We start from the raw sequence: 14907 nt of genomic DNA on the forward strand, positions 1-14907 counted from the left end.
CACCATATGGCCATTACTAATACTAAATAATTTGCTATTGTATTAAGTCCCACTTTGCAAATACTGAAGAACCTGTAACAAATTTGTACACCTTCTGTGAAGTACAGGGATTTCAATGCTGTATGCACCATATGGCCATTACTAATACTAAATAATTTGCTATTGTATTGTGTCCCACTTTGCAAATACTAAAGAACCTGTAATAAATTTGTATGCTTCTGTGAAGTACGGGGTTTCAATGCCATATGCAATTCTCTAGCTGTTTCAGAATTTTGATTGCCAAGAGTTTTCATCAAAATTTTATGGTAGCATCTGCAGTTAAAAGATTTGCTTCTTTGTGGCATAGTGCATCTACCGCTAACTTTCTAGGTATTAATGTAGATATAGCCAGAGATAACAAATTAAATTCATCCTCACAGAAATAAATACTTTAATTTAAATAAATTAAAAGCTTTGTGCATACAATATCTCAACTCAAAAAAGCTTTCAAGCATGGACTAAACTGTTCCAATGAGTCTTGGAATCTAATTGCATGACAAATTATTTACCAAATTCTGCTGCAATATACTTCTGTATATATTTATCATTTTTGGTTGACAGTTATAAAATCACATAAAGGTGATTTTATAACCTTTATGTGATTAAATCATAAACAATTATTTTTTATATTAGTACCGAAAAACTGGTATTTCTGTATCAATACCAGTATTTGAATACCGGAAAAAAAAATTACCAGGATCCCGGTATTCGGGATTCCAGGATCTCGGTATTGTAAGCCCTAGTGACAATGCAGTTATGAAGTATAACTTCACAATATGAGCAATGACTGATGGTGTGCAGTGATATAGACTATAAAATATTTAAGAGCAAAAGGCCTCATGCTACGAGGTAGAATGACTAACATATAGGTTAGTGCAAAAGCATCATTTTAACATGGCCATCTACCAAAGTAGTCAAATTCGATTCCCGCCTCGGGCTTGGATCAAAGTACTGCAAAAACCTTGGGAGGTGCATTATGGCCACAGAAGCCTATGCGCCAACAACTACCAAAAAAAAAAAAACCAAAGTAGTTAAATTAATTAATTAAATTGGCATTGTTTTGGTTATATCTCATATTGTGAATACCTTCACAATGAGTTGCCATGGTATTCACCATGGTACTGGTGAAGCATTAGAGAAGACTACTGCTACTCATTCTCAGCGGATACCACCACCCAGATGGCACAGTTTCAAAGCTTGTTGGCTTCCCCTCAGTGGGTGGGCAGGTACGCTGGTATTGCAACTGTTACAACAATATGAGAGATGCCTGTTGGTGTGCAGTGATACAGACTATAAAATATTTCATAAAAAATATAAAATAAATAAATGTCTCATGCTACAAGGTCTTTGCCCTTAAATATTTTATAGTGTTCTCCCCAGGACTTATCGAATGGGCGCACTGCCAGGTGAATTTATCTAACTGCCCGGCTAAATTTGAAGCAATTCTCGCAGTACCATATGGTACTGCTCACTGATCTTGATCAATATTAATTTGAACATACTATGCTATCGAGATCAATGCAACAGGAGCATATAATGTTAAATTATGCAATTAATTTTTGCTCTGGATCACTAAGCCACACTTATAAATAATAAAATTTTATAATATTGCGAAGTATTACACTTCCCCACCCGGCTACTTCATAATGCCACCCAGCTGGCAAAATTTTCTGGGGAGAAGACTGGTAAGAACAGGTGCATGCATACCATGCATAGTAAATATATCTGATGAATTTGAAATGCTGGTGAAATCATCGAATGCAGACATTCTGGGGATATCAGAGACATGGCATCATTCAGATATAAGAGATGCAGAATTTGAATATGGGGAATACTCAAATTACAGAACAGATAGAGAAGTGTACAGAAAAGCCAGACAGAATAGATGGGGGGGGAGCTATGCTCTTAGTTCAGAAACATAAAATCTAAAGGTAGTGCATCCGTTGACATGAGGGGCCAGTGCAATGTTGAGTCAAGTTTGGTGTGACATAAGCACTGGAAAAGCAAAAATGAGATTAGAAGTGTGCTATAGGCTTAATGACTATGATGAGTACAATTATCAGCTGTACAGGGAAATAGAATGGGTCAGAAAATCAGAATGTCTAAGAATGGGGGGATTTTAACTTTATCTAGAACTAGTGGGTTGGTCACTCATACACTAGCATGACTTTTGTGGATTTACTTGACAATTATTTTCTACAACAGCAGGTTAGAGAGAGCCAACGGGAGAAAGTAATATTCTTCATCTGATTATCAGAGGTGATTATTTGTGTATTAGAAATCTGCAGATAAAGAACCACTGGTTGGCAGTGATCGCACTATACTGATATGGGATTTACTTAAAGTTTTAACTACTATCGAGGGTAAAGGGAAGGTTTTTGTTTTCATAAAGGTGACTTAAGTGGTCTGAAAGCTTTTAATTTCTATACAGTGGGAACAACTAATGATGTTACATCATCAGTTGGTACCAGCATTCAACAAAATAATTATTGAAGCCACTCACACCAACTAAGGCTACAGGATTAGTTGGTGTGAGTAGCTTTTCATACCAACTAAGAAATATTGTTCAAGGCTTAGACCTAGATGGATGTTAGATAAACTAATGAGACTCACTGCAGAGAAGAAAATACAGAGCACATATAAACTGAGATGATAAAGAAGCCTCAATCAAGTCACAAAGGGTATTAGGCAAGCTAAGGCAGATTATGAGAAATCTTTGTCAAAGGATGCAAAGAAAAATAGCAAAGACTTCTTTTCTTATGTAAACTAGAAGAAAGGGGATGAATCACATAGGTCCGCTTGAAATAAATGGTTCAATTGTTGATGACCCTGCTCATGTTGCTGACAAGCTGAATAAGCATTTTGAATCTGCATTCACACATAAGGAATTCTCTAGGGGAATGGATGCCAGAAGTTTATCAAACTCTAACAGGGAACTAAATGATTTTGTATTAACTGAAAGGAAAGTGGAAAAGAAATTTCTAAAGTTAAATATAAGAAAGGCACCTGGGGTGGATGTGATCTATTCAATTATATTAATAGAGGCAGCAAAGGAGGTAAGCAAACCCTTAGCCATAGCTATAATTATGAGAGGATCCTTGGATTCGAGGGAAGCCCACATGGACTGGATATGTAGGAATATATCCCAAATTCACAAAGGGGAATCAAAAAGTGACATGACTAATTATACACCTGTTGGCTTAACTTCTGTTCCAGGGAAAATAATGGAGTCACTGGTTAAAGAAGTTATGCTGGACCACCTAGACAAGCGTGCAGTTATACTTCAGTCACAGCATGGGTTTCTTGTCTGATCAATCTGACTGCATACTACGATGCAGTAACATAGGAACTAGATGCAAAATATAATTTTTGATATCAATCATGAAACAGTACCGATTGACAAAACAAATCACAGATGAATAATAATAATAAATTAACTAAAATATGCTGCTACATTAACCAATACAGAATAACCAGCAACATTAACCAACATAACATAATGGTATAGCGTAACATAATGTAAAGTTGATAGCATAACCCCGGGGGCTCACATCTGGTGAGTATGGGCTTGGAAAACCCAGGGTCCTGAGCTGGATATCATCATTCTTCTCTTTCTTGGTGATGCCTTTCTACTTCTCTCACTCACTCACACTCACACACACACACACACACACACAGGGGGTAACTCGGGAAATTTTTTTTTTTTTTTTTTTGGCTGGTGCAGCATAAGCCTCAGGCTTCCTTGTACCATATGGATAATAATAATAATGTATTATTAAATTTAGTATATATTCATTTAATGAAGTATTCTCAAATTAAATTAAATTTAAACAAAAATCATGCCACAGAACAGAGCAGCAAAGCAACGAGCTAAAAGTAGACAAAGTCAACGAGTGGCGTAGCTCAGGGGAGAACTAAAGGGAATGGTTCTTGTACAAATCACAACAACACTAAATGTGCTACTTTGTATTAGTATTAATAGTTGCAAATGATGCCAGAAAGCGAGCTTGGCAAAAAAAAAAAAAAAAATCCATTTCACCTATCCAACCCCTACAATTGCATATCTAGCTCTTCCTAGAATTTATTCAACCTATCTACTTCGACAACAATAGATGGTAACTTTTTCCAGCAATCAACCCATGCTGAGTGAAGTCAAACTCACAAACATCTATTCTGCAACCATCCTACCTCAATTTGAATTTAATGCACCTCTTGTGCATAGTCTGAGCAAGAAGAATCCCATCAGCATTGAGTTTGCCCAAGCCATTCAAAGCCTTAAATACCTCAATAAGATCACCTCATAGGTGCATATTTTCCAAAAGCTGCAATCTGCAAAACTGAAAACTTTCTTAGTAAGGGCAGCCCCTTTGTTCCCCTCACAAGATCATTGCCCTACTCTACACCCATTCCAGCAACGATATATCCCTCCTAAAATGAGGGATCCAGACCTGTATGAAGCACTCAAGAGGTAGACTGACTGCCTTATACAATATCAGATAATCACCTACTTATCCCTGATAGCAAGACTCCAATATATCACTGACAAATCCTGAGGAGCTGTCCTGGCAGCCCATCTGCAATGCTCAGAGAACTTCATATCAGAGTGCACAATTACCGCCAGATCTTGTCATTTTCCACTACCTTCAATGTGGTACCCTACAATTAATACGTCACTCTGGGATTACTGCTACCTATATGCAGTACCCTGCACTTGTCAATGTTAAACTTCAATTGCTATTTCTCAGCACATTTTGCCTAATTTTTCTAGATCTTATTGCAGTAGCATACCATTATTACTGCCATTAAACACCCTTCCAACCTTTGTATTATCTACAAACATAAACACTAAGCCTGATATACCCTCATAAACATCATTATTAAATACAGAAAACAAAAATGGGCAGAGCATCGAACCCCATGGGCTCCACAAATAATGTTAGACCATGAAGAACAATGTCCATTGATTAACCACTGTGTCTTCTCCCATTCAACCATATCAAGATGAACTATATTTTAGTTTATCCATACTAGTAACTTTCCCTTAACTCCACACTGCTCCAATTTGTACAGCAGTCTCTTATATGCAACAATATGAAAAGCTTTCCTGAAAACAAAGTATATGATATCAAAATTAGTTTTTGATCCTTTGTTACTGCCCCATAATATCTAATAGGGGTTTAGAGGGGAACAGGTATCCTGTGTGTTATCAGACACTCAGCCTAAAACACTGATGGATCCAATATCTCTCTATTACAGAAGATTTAGGAGAAGTCCGGTTGGCCTGCCTCCCTAAAATCCACTCATGCACACCTTCTCGATGGTAAGCCCTGTTACATCACTTAGGTGGCAACGAACGTGTAGAGTGGTTCTCTTCAAGATGCCTGGTCAGTGTGAAGAGGAAAAGACCAAACCCTCCAGCATATGAAAGCACGACGAAACAAATGGCCCTCAGTCCCCAGCAGCTTTCACTCTCCCTCTTACGGCAGCGAGAGGATCAGAGTGGAAGCAGAGGGTGCGAAGAATCTCTGGGTACGACCAGGCTGCCGTGCATAGAAACTGAACTTGGCCTGTTATAAAGTAAGATCACTCATCGGTGAAGACAGGATATTAGGGCTGGAAAAGGAATTAGAAAATGTGAATTGGAATATCATCGGTTTGGCTGAAACAAGAAGAAGAAGAAGAAGAAGAAATGAATCACTTATAAGTTTATCAAATGGAAATCTGCTGTACACCAATGGAAACAATGAAAGGAGTGAAGGTGGAGTTGGGTTTCTGGTCCATAAAGATTTTAAAAACAACATTTTGGAATTCAAAAGTACATCACCAAGAGTGTCAAGACTAATACTCAAGATTTCTAAGAGGTACAAGCTAAAGATTATAATGATTTATGCACCAACATCGAGCCATGATGATGAAGAGGTTGAAGAAATGTACACCGAAATTGAGTCTTCTAGATGAGCAGAAAACCCACTACACTATTATTATGGGAGACTTCAATGCTAAGGTTGGAAAAAGACAAAACAGCGCAGAAAGGGCAACTATAGGAAATTTTGGAATTGCTGAAAGAAATGAAAGAGGTGAAAGACTTGTGGAATTTGCAGAATCTCAAGGACTGTCAGTAATGAACACTTTTTTCAAGAAAAGGGTGAACAGAAAGTGGACATGGAAGAGTCCAAATGGATTAACTACTAATGAAATCGACTTCATCCTCGCTAACAGAAGATATATTGTGAATGATGTTACCGTCCTGAATAAGGTAAATGTTGGAAGTGATCACAGTATGGTAAGATGTACACTTGATATAGATGTAGGAAAGGAAAGGAAAAAACTGACTCGAGTAAATAACAGAAGAGGAGAAAAAGCAGTATGTACTGGAACTTAAGAACAAGTTTGAGCTTCTGCAGACTGCTGAGGACCAAGATATCGACGAGGAATATTACAACTTTTTGAAAGTGATAAAGCCCAAGAAACCTATAGGGAAAAAGAAATCCAAAGAAGAAAAAATTAGTCAAGAAAAACTTGTCATGATGAACCGAAGACGACAAATGAAAAGCAAGAAAAACACTGACAGGGAGAAAATTGAGTATACTGAGTTATGCAAAGCCATTAGAAAGAGACTCAGAGAGGACATAAGAAGGTTTAATACAAGAAAAGTAGAACAAGCATTAAGGGAAAACAAAGGATTTAAATCAGCAGCCATGAGCAGTAATACAGAAAGACAAATGATACTGAAACTGAAGAATAGCGATGGTGTACTTATAAATAGCAGAGAAGGCATAATTCAAATAGCAGAAGACTACTATAGAGAATTATACAAGGGGCAGGGGAATGATGCCAGCAGTGGGGAAGATGGATTGCAAAGTAGCAACACATACGACATACCCAATATTCTTCCTGATGAGGTAGAACATGCAATGAAGAAAATGAAGAATCAGAAAGCCCCGGGGGAAGATGAAGTTACTGTAGAGTTGTTAAAATTGGGAGGAAGAGACATAACACAAAAACTGGCAAGGCTCTTCGCAAAGTGCATTAGAAAAGGTGTGACGCCTAAGCAGTGGAATAATGCAATCATAGTTTTGCTGCATAAGAAAGGAGATAAATCAGAAATTGGAAATTATAGACCAATTAGCTTGTTATCCCACATCTACAAGTTGTTCACAAGGGCCATTACTAACAGATTAGAAAGAATACTTGATGAGAATCAATTGAAAGAGCAAGCTGGCTTTAGGACAGGATTCTCAACTATGGATCACCTTCACGTAATATCACAGCTAATGGAGAAAGCAAATGAATATAAAACACTATTATGCCTGGCATTTGTGGATTATGAAAAGGCATTTGACTCCATACAGCATAAGGCAATGTTTCGGGCACTGGAAAAACAAGGCATTGATACCCCATATATTATGATTTTGAAGAAAATATATGAGAGTGCTACCTCCTTTATTAGACTAGACAAAGACAGTAGGAAATTTAAAATTGAGAAAGGAGTTCGACAAGGAGACACAATATCTCCGAAGCTGTTTACTGCTGCCCTTGAGGAAGCTTTCAGAAGATTAGACAGGTCGCAGAAAGGAGTCAATGTGAATGGAGAGTACCTAAACAATTTACGATATGCAGATGACATTGTGGTCATAAGCCACGATCCCAAAGAATTAGAGGAAAATCTTAATCAGTTATGCACAGCTAGTAAGGATTTTGGACTAAAGATGAATATGGCTAAAACAAAAGTAATGATGAACAAGTATGCCACAGAAAGGGAAATAATGATTGAAGGAGCAGTAATTGAAAAGGTGGAGTCATATACTTATATCTGGGACAAGTTATTAGCTGTAAGAATGATAAATGGCTGGAAATCAAGAGAAGAATAAATTTTGGATGGATAGCATTCAGGAAATATAGTCACATACTGAAGAGCAATATCCCAGTTTGTCCGAAACATAATATCCCAGTTTGTCCCCACCAATATCCCAGTTTGTCCCCACCATGACTTACGGAAGTGAAACTTGGGCACTCACCAAAAGAATGGAAGAGAAGCTAAGAACTACACAGCGAAGAATGGAACGAATTATATTGGGAATCAGACTGTTAGATAAGAAGAGAAACACATGGATTAGGCAGCAAACTCAAGTAAAGGACATTCTTATCAAAATTAAAGAACTAAAATGGTCTTGGGCAGGACACATAGCTCGAAGACATGACAGATGGACTAAGAAAATAACAGAATGGTATCCAAGAGGAGCTAGAAGAAAACCTGGAAGACAAAGGTGGAGATGGATAGATGAAATTCATGAGTTTGTGGGTAGTGAATGGATGGCCAGTGCTCAAAACAGAAGGAACTGGAAAGTTGCTGGAGAGGCCTTCTTCCTGCAGTGGATTGAAAATGGCTGATGATGATGATGAATATCCAATAAGACTGTTGGGACAAGATCCCCACTTAACAAATTCTTACTGTGACTGCAGTATAACTGCATACCTATCTAGATGGTCCTGCATTACTTCTTTAAACAGAAACTCCATTATTTTCTCCGTAACAGAAGTTAAGCTAACCGGTCTGTAATTACTCGTGTCATCTTTTGATTACTCTTTGTGAATCAGAGATACATTTGCACATCTCCAGTCCACAGGGCCATCCCATGAATTTAAAGATGCTTTTAAAATTATGGCTAAGGGATTGCTGACCTCCTTTGCTACCTCTCTTAAAGATGTAACTACCATCATGGGTAAAGGGAAGGGTTTTTGATTTAGTAAAGGTGACTACAATGGTCTCAGAGATTTTTTAAATTATATACAGTGGGACCAACTCATGATATTATCAACAGCAAATTCTAAATGGAAAACATTCAAGGAAGTAATCATGGAAGCTACTAGGCTTTTTGTTTCAACTAAGAAATACTGTTCTAGATTTAGGCCCAAACGGATTCAGATAAACTAATGAGACTCGTGGCAGAGAAGAAAAATGCATGGGAATACATATAAATTATCAGGTGACACAGAAACCAATGGTAGATTAGCTAGTCTGTAATCAAGTCACAAAGGCAGTTAGGCAAGCGAAGGCAGATTATGAGAAATCTTTGGCAAAGGATCAAAGAAAAACAGCAAAGGCTTCTTTACTTATATAAACTCTAATAGGAAGGGGATGAATCAGATTGGTCCACTTGATAGCAATGGTGTGACTGTAGATGATTATTCTCAGATAGCTACCAAACAAAATGAGTATTTTGCATTTTTTTCCACACATGAGTTATTCAAGGAAGAGAAGGCCAGATGTTTATCAAACTCTAACAGGAAGTTAAATGATTTTGTACTAACTGAGAGCAAAGTGGATCAGAAATTGTTAAGTTAAACATAATGGCACCTGGGGCGGATGGGATATATCCAGTTATATTAAAGGAGGTGGCAAAGGAAGTAAGCAAACCCTTAGCTATAATTATGTGAGCATCCTTGGATTCAGAGGAAGTTCCCATGGACTGGAGATATGCAAATATATCTCCAATTCACAAAGGGAGATCAAAGGGTGACACGAGTAATTACACTGTTAGATTGACTTCTGTTGCAGGGAAAATAATGGAATCACTAGTTAAAGAAGCACTGCAGGATCATCTAGACAAGACGGCAGTAATAATTCAGATGGGTTTGATAAGGTGAAGTCTTGTCTGATCAATTCGACTGGATACTATGACGTGGTCACAAAGGAACTGGATGCAAAAAATAATTTTGATGTCATATACTTGGATTTCAGGAAAGCTTTTTATACTGTTACATATGGAAGTCCTGTACAAATTGGAGCAGTATGGCATTAAGGGGAAGTTGCTACAATCGATAAAAGTATGGTTGAGTGGGAGAAGACAGAGAGTGGTAATCAATGGACACTGCTCTTCATGGACTAATGTTATTCGTGGTGTCCCCCAGATTTCAGTGTTGGGCCCATTGTTGTTTTGTATATTTATAATGATATTGATGAAGGTATATCAAGCTTAATGTCAAAGTTTGCACGTGATGCAAAGGTTGGCAGGGTTGTTAATAACAGTTATGACAGTATGCTGCTGCAACAGGATCTGGAAAAGTTTGGCAGATGGGCTGAGAAGTGGCAACTGAAATATAACATTGACAAATGCAAAGTACTGCATATGGGTAGCAGTAACCCCAGAGGAATGTACTAACTGGGTGGTGTTACACTCAGGGTAGTGGAGAATGAAAGAGACCTGGAGGTAATTGTGCAGTCAGATATGAACTTTTCTGAGCAGTGCAGAGAGGCTGCCAAAGTAGGTCATGGGTGGGGGGGGGGGTCTTGTCAATGATATACAAGAATTCTGCTTGCAGGGATAAGGATGTGATTATCCCCTTGTATAAGGCAATGATGTGGTCACAAGAGCCAAACTTTGAGTATTGCGTACAAGTCTCCAAGCCTAATTTTAGGAAGGATGTAGAGTTGCTAGAACAAGTTCAGAGAAGGTCAACATGACTTGTGAGGGGAATAAAGGGGTGCTCTTTTGAAGAAAGGCTTAAGTTCTGCAAGCAGCATCTGGAAACTAGGCACCTGCGAGGTGATCTGATTGTATAAGGCCTTGAATGGATTGAGCAGGCTCAATGCTGATGGGATTCTTGCTCAGATTACAAACCTGAGAGGGCATAAACTGAAATTGAGGAAACACAGTTGTCGAATAGATGTGCGGAAATTTGCCTTTAGCCAGCAGGTAGTTGATTCCTGAAACAGACTTCCATCTGTCGTGGAAGTTGATAGCTTAAATAAATTCAAGAAAGAAGTGAACAAACTTTTGGAGAGAATGGATGAGTGAAATGGGAATTTGTTTTTTTTTTTTTTTTTTTGGCTGATGCTGTATAAACTTGCTTTCTTGTATCATATGCCTCTACTAATGCTAGCGGATATAGCTGATTTAACTTTTAACCCCATGGGCTCACATCTGGTGAGTATGGGCTTGGCACATCCAGGGTCCTGAGCTGGATATCATCATACTTCTCTTTTTTGGTGATTTCTCTCGGGGTACTTTTTTTTTTTTTGGGTGGTGCAGCATAAGCCTCAGGCTTCCTTGCCCCCAAGGATAACAATAATATATAATAATAATAATAATAATAAAGGTTCTGAATTAGATAAATGATCATATGTGGGACTCTATGGTCGAAGCACAGCTGAAGTCTTACATGTAGGATGAAATCTCTAGCCGGTGGATGTTAGTAGTAAGAACTTTAATGAAAAAGACATCTTACTCAATCAAACCTCCAGTTAATGGGAGGCAATCATTAATTAGAAGAGAAAATTTAGAAGTTACAGAGAGTGTGGAAACACTGCTACAAAAGATTTTCCTTCCAATCTGGCTGGGGCCAGGCACTTCTCTTCAACTTCAGCTCACTGGTCAAAATTAGAGGATTGGCCAAAGCAGATGAAGACCAACTGAGTATTCTAACTGCGTCGATAGAAGTGAGACTCAAACCCTTAGAAAAGCCAAATAAAAGTATCACCAAGCCTATGAATAAGGTGATCAACTCTACTGTACTAAGCATATAGAGTAACATTCAAGGAGATGGACGTTTCACCAGGTATGACCACTTTTAAACCAACTAGACATTTCAGTGATATGATGTGTCGTCACACCTGGAATAACTTCTAAGTCTAATGAGTGCTTTTAACAGCTAAATCTAGCTGTTCCAGTAGTCAAGAAATTAAAAAGTACTTACTGGTGAGGAGAGTTACAATTTGTGTAGGCTCAAGGTTAAAAATATCAGAGAAAGTCAAAATTATGCAGTTATAATACAAGTCAGCAGTACAAAGGACAACATTGAAATGATGGATTCCGATTCTCAGCTTAAAGATCCTGGGCTACTAGTTATCAGGCTCCCATCTCATATCATTATCTGTGATGTGGACAAATCTAAAAGAGATTTATTGAAGGATCTGTATGTCTGGAATTTACTCGGCTGGTGTATTAAAGTGTTTGGTCTTTTGATGAATTTTTATTGGTGCAACAACAAGGTAATCACTGAGGAATGGGAGGGAAAAAAAAATATCTAAAATCTTCAATAGTTAACCTCTATTAAGAATAAAGAGATTCTTAAAACTTTACACAGATGAAATGCTTCTAGTTCAAGTATACGGAAGTTTGTTCTTTTCTTTAATTCCATAATCTAAGGCAGTGGTTCCCAAACTGAGATTTACGGACCACTTCAAAAATCAAAACAAGTTTGTGGACCCCTACATATATATATGTGTGTGTGTGCATATGTTTGTGTGTGCGTGTACATATGTATGAACACTGGGTTTTCTGAAAAGAAATTCAAAGTTTTATGTGTGAAACAACTCAACTTTATTCTTATTTTTATACAGATATATAATAACTTTATTTATCATCAATTCGCTATACATAGAACGAATAATTTGAAATATGTACACAATTCTCCCCCCGGGGGGGGTCACATCTGGTGAGTATGGGCTTGGCACACCCAGGGTCCAGAGCTAGATATCATCATCATTCTACTTCTGACACTTCTGACTCTCTCTCTCTCTCTCTCTCTGAAAAACTCAGGAATTTTTTTTTTTTTTTTTGGCTGGTGCAACAAAAGCCTCAGCTTCCTTGTACCATACAGCTAATAATAATAATGATGATAATAATTATATATACTAATCGTACGAAAATAAGTAATGTTCTATGAAATTCGTTGTGATTCTATCAGTATATTTTTTTAGAAAATAAACACATATTACTTGATACCTTCTGAACATTTTGCGGACCCTCTGGAACTGGTCTACGGACCCCAGTTTGGGAAATGCTGATCTAATGGATCAAAATGCTGATTTTTCATATATATCATCCTTCATCCGCCATACGTGAATACTTTTTGAATGAATTTTTTCTTTTTTATGGTCATTAATGTTATGACCACATGACTTTTATCAACCGGTGAAATACCACCACTTTGCTTATTGGACGCTTGAAGTGGTGAAACCCATGTTTAGTCTCTAGAGCAAAGTTTCTGGCATCCCCCTCTCCCCATACTTCTCCTTCAACCCATGCATGGTACTAAGTACTATAGGTTTTAATACCTTTCGTGTTTGGGGTTTTCATAAAAAAAAAAATATATATATATATATATATATATAAATATAAATTTTAAGTTCATTGTTATGGTAGTTAATTTTTTATAAAGGCATCATTCCCACACTTCTAATCACCTTCCACAAAAAGTAACTTTCAATTAAAATTAGCAACATACAACCTCCTCTAATGAAAAAATGAAAATTAAACTTTGCTGTTAGCAAAATTTAATACTTCAGTAACTCAAGAAACATGAAGCTTCTGTGTTTTATGTCCTTCTCATCAATGCATGTGATCCCTGTTATTGCAGGAGGTAGCAAACTACTAACACAAACAAGCTACTGAACAGCTTATAAGCATTTCTAAGCTGTTCTCCTAAAACTGCACAAGTATTGGAGTGAGTCTGTTGATGCACTGAAAGGCCATTTTGACAGCCTCCTGCACAAAAACTTAAGTTTATTGCTATTGACCCACCATTTGGAATTTCCAAAGGAACTGAGAAGTACAGAATAAATTTTAATACAATATTAAATATATTTGGGGGAGCAGGAAATTTACCATTGTATCATCACTGAAAGCACAACAGTAATAGTGAGAAAAAATATTGTTTCATATTTCTATCCAATTACCATTCAAAAAATTTTCTAACACTTATAGCTTATATATTTTTTAACCCAATGGGCAAATTATTATTATTATTATTATTATTAGCCATATGGTGCAAGGAAGCCTGAAGCTTATGCTGCACCAGCAAAAAAAAAAAAAAAAAAAAAATTCCCGCGTTACCCTGAGAGAGAGAGAGTCAAAAGTAGAAAGGAATGATATCAACAAGAAAGAGAAGGATGATGATATCCAGCTCAGGACCCTGGGTGTGCCAAGCCCATACTCACCAGATGTGAGCCCCCGGGGTTAAATTGCAGATATCAGGGAGATATCAAGTTTAGTACTTCACTTACATAAGTGAGTCATAGTCCCGACTTTTATACAATGGCATATGGGTGTGGGGAAATGTTATTGTCCCATAAACTATTCATTTTAACAGCAAGATATGGAATGGGTACTATTCTCCCCCCTTTTGACCTTGCATGGAAGTTAGGAACTGTGATCATAATTGATACTGTTATGTAAATGAATTATAGTTGCAGAATTTTATTGGGCAAAATGGGAGAGAGATTGTATTCCTCCCATATCTCGCTGTTAAAATGAATAGTTTTAATAGTTTTTCACTTACATAACTATTATGTAAGTGAAATACCAAATACTGTATACCATGCGAATCCCCGCTACTCGCATTCGCCATCAAAATTTCATGTAATGAAGCCCTTTAGTTTGCAACATTTTCGCCCACCCCTTTTCTTCACATCGAATAATTGAGTTTAATTGAGTTTGAAAATGAAAGCTTATTCATGCGCAGCTAGGCACGTTATCCTCTCTTTGAAGGGTACAGGGCGCCCCACAGTTCGGAAAACACTACAGTGAAAAAAGAATCGAGAAGTTCGACAGCTCAACTTAGTATGGCTGTGTTGTCATATTAAGCAGATACGCACAGATATGCATTAATGGGATTTGAAAATTCCGAAAAAGTAGCGAAAACATCTTATTTTTTATGAAAATATACAGAATTATTTATAAATATTTAAAAATTTGTTCGTTTATGACATATCACTAAGTATGATATATTACATACCAAAAAAAAAAAAAAAAACGAAATAACAACAAACATACCACAGATGACAGCCTACTCAAAATCAGACTCCTCCCATTCACATCCGGATAATCATTTTCCGGTGTAGTATGATCACGTGTATTCCACAAA

General features: G+C 37.2%; 1 protein-coding gene across 1 annotated transcript in view; it reads right to left on the reverse strand.

Moving 5' to 3' along the window:
• The window catches only part of pod1 (coronin), a 588411-nt gene extending 573504 nt beyond the window's left edge, over positions 1-14907 (reverse strand). Inside the window, exon 1 of the mRNA XM_090381732.1 lies at positions 14817-14907. The gene's annotated coding sequence lies outside the window, so the exon portion shown is untranslated. The remainder of the gene's footprint in view (positions 1-14816) is intronic.

The sequence above is a fragment of the Mastigoproctus giganteus genome, chromosome 9 (assembly GCF_048544385.1).
Source record: "Mastigoproctus giganteus isolate SK-2022 chromosome 9, ASM4854438v1, whole genome shotgun sequence".
NCBI lineage: Eukaryota > Metazoa > Arthropoda > Arachnida > Uropygi > Thelyphonidae > Mastigoproctus > Mastigoproctus giganteus.